The sequence below is a fragment of the Ambystoma mexicanum genome, chromosome 7p (genome assembly GCF_040938575.1).
Source record: "Ambystoma mexicanum isolate Mex_15411 chromosome 7p, UKY_AmexF1_1, whole genome shotgun sequence".
In the NCBI taxonomy this organism is placed as follows: Eukaryota; Metazoa; Chordata; class Amphibia; order Caudata; family Ambystomatidae; genus Ambystoma; species Ambystoma mexicanum.
The window spans coordinates 806,431,452-806,434,644 of NC_090939.1; positions in this window are offsets into that span (position 1 = coordinate 806,431,452).

A 3,193-nucleotide genomic window follows, 5' to 3' on the forward strand; every position below is an offset into this window, starting at 1 on the left:
GGAAAGGTACTGTTGTTATGGGCCTGCAGTTAGTGAAGACCATGGGATCTAGGGAGGGATTTTTCAGTAGTGGTGTGACCTAGGCTGCTTTAATGGAGGCTGGTATTTCGTTGGAGATGAAGGATTCATTCACAAAGTTGGTAATGGTGGGTGCTAGTATGGTGGCGCATTCTTTGACTACCTTGGCTGCGGTGCTGTCACCTTTGCAGTTTGAGGGCTTAAGGGATGCTATTGTTTTAAGGACTTGTTCAGTGGTGATTTGTGTAAAGTGGAATTCTGGTACATCAGGGCTAATGGTGATAGTCGAGGGGTGGGGGGTGTGGTGGTAAGATCTAGTAGGTTTTTTTGAGAGGCTATTTTATTCTGGAGAGTGGTCACTTTGCGGGATAGGGCATCCTGAATCGTGGTATACCAGGCTTTGCTTGTAGTTATGTGATTGGGGGCAGCAGGGGGTGTTTCTAGTCCTTTGATAATAGTGAATCATTCTTTAGTGTTGGAGGCTGCAATACAGTCGTTGAGTGATTCAGCTTTGTTGGAAAGTACACTGAGTTTGTAGTCTTTGGCTATATGTTGTAGTTTGGTTTGTAGGTAGGGTGAGTTATTTTTTCTAGTTAGGTGTTCTAAAGCTCTTTTTTCTCTTCTAAGTTCTATGAGGTCATTATTAAACCAAGGGGTGCTGCGTTTAGTTTTGGGCACTTTGGCTTTGAGTGGTGCTATTTCATCAACCACAGCTTTTAAGCATTGGTGATAGTGTTTAGCAATACTGTTGGGGTGGTGTTGGCTTGTGGTTTGGTGTTAAGTAGTTTGTTAAGTACTGGGTTTAAATTTTCCCAGGAGAGCTTACGCATATTTCTGACCTGTGTAGGTGGTAACTTACAGCTTGAGGTTTTGTGGTCAGTATCTGTCTTTATTGTGAATTTAATTAGGCAGTGATCATTCCAATGTAATTGGAGGAAGTCTGATGTAGTTACTGTGGTATTCAGGGTGAGTATCCAATCCAGAATTCTTCCTTTTGAATGATGGGGGGCGTTGACTATTTGGGACAATTGCATCTCCTGGAATGCCTTTTTACAGGTTGCAACTTTGCTGTCTGCGAGATCATCATAGCCTAGATTAAAGTCTCGTAGAACAATGTATTTACTTTTGGGTTTCAGTACTGGAGTGATAAGGAAAGGTAGGTCTAACTCTGGCTTGCTTGGGGTGCTAGGTGTTCTGGAGACTATTAGGAAATTAAGGGTTTCTTGAGGGTTGACTGCTAATTTGAGGGAGAGGATTTCATAGCCACTGAGTGTTTCTAGTTTGCATTCCCTAAAGAGTAGCGTGGTTTTATGGATGATGGCTACTCCACCACCTATGGTATCAGTGCGGTCAGCTCTGAGAAGGGTATAGTCGGTTGGGGCGGCTAATGTGATAAGAGGGCCTGATGCAGCATGCAACCATGTTTCCGTGAGTGCCAGGAAGTCTAATTTGAGTTCTAGAATGGAGTCATGAATTTCAATTGCATGTGCTCTGAGAGATCTTGTGTTTAATAAAACTCATAGTAGTGGTTGTCTTAAGTTGAATTCAGTAAGGGGTTGGGTTGGGTGGACTTGGGAAATGGTTATTTTGCCATATTGCGTGGGGGCAGTTTCATGGGTTTCGTGTAATGGATGTCGTGGTGGTGGTGGGAGTGTGGGGGGAGGGGGTTGTTAATGGGGAGGTGCTGGAGGTGGGTGCGTCCTGAGAGTCTGGAATTTCATTTGGATATGGTGGTGGATCATGGTATTTGGTTGGATGTGTGTGTGATTCTTGATATTAGGTGTTGCTTAAGATGGGTTGGGTTTTGTATGGGGTTTGGTATGTGGTTGGAAATGATGGTTGTTTGAGGAGGAAGGGTGTGGGGCAGGGTAGGGGATCATGTCTAGGTCAAGCGAGCTGGGCCAGGCCTGTTTTGTAAGAAATGAACGTGCCTTGGGTGCAGGTTATGTTAGGAATGCAGGTGAGTGTTTGGAAAGTCCAGCTGTTGGTGGCCGGTTTGGGTTTGAAGGTGTTGGAAGGCATAATTTGAGAGGAGCTGGTTCTGATGAGTACTGGAATGAGAAGGATGAGGATGGAGAGGATGGTGTGGCACAGGGCTTAGGCTTTCCTGGGTGTGTGACTGTCTCTCTTGTGTGGTGGTTTGGGGGTCTGGGGGTGAGGATTTCCCATGGGTGGTGCTGTGTGGGTTTGCATTTGGGAGTGTGTTGTGTGGAGATACAGGTGGTGATGACCCTGAATGGCACTGCTCAAGGGCAGTGCTCCTATATTAGGGCTGGAGTGAGGGCACAATGCTGAGTTGTTTGGTATAGACTTGCAGTTGGAGGCATAGGTCTAATAGAGAAGCAGGTTACTCTTCAGGCTGTGTGAATATTTCTAGTGAGATCCTCAGGTAACGCAATTACAATCACATTTGGAGCTAGCATTGAATTTAAATCCTCAGGTAACACAATTACAATTACATTTGGAGCTAGCATTGAATTTAAATCCTCAGGTAACGCAATTTCAAGCACATTTGGAGCTAGCAATGAATTTAACATCAAACGGAGGTAGCTTCGTTAAGCGTGATGCAGGTCAACATCAGCGGTAGCAATGCAGTTGTACACACATTTGGTGGTTGAATTGAACACTGAGTGATGGCAATAACAATGATCAGGATCGTGACATGATTAACACATACCTTACTGTGGGGGTGACTTTGGGTGAGGGTGGATCAGCTGGTCTGAGAGTTGCGAGGCATTTTACTGGCATAGTGCATGGAAACGACTACAATATAGTGGGGGCAGAGAAAGTGTAGCACAGGGCGGCCATACACATTGATAAAGAGGTAGGCATGCACGTTGTTCATGTTGTATGCATAGTGTTACCCTCGCAAGAATGCGCCGCCTGGCGAGCGCAGATGATACATGGAGCGGGGTACTTCCGGCAGCGTGCTCTCAGTGGTTAGCAGGCGGGTGGTAGCTTCCGAAATTAGTGGATCAACGTGACATGTGCAGTAAAAGGCTAGAGGACTATGAGAGTACCTGTAATGTTCACAGTTGTAGTAAGTCCTCAGGAGGGCTATGTGGGCAGCTTTGGCCAGGGTCCCTGACGGCAGAGGACAGGCTTGGACCAGAAGTAGCCTTAGTTCACAGGCCTTTGTGATTGAGAGCCGACTTACGCCTGCCGGTTCCTCATG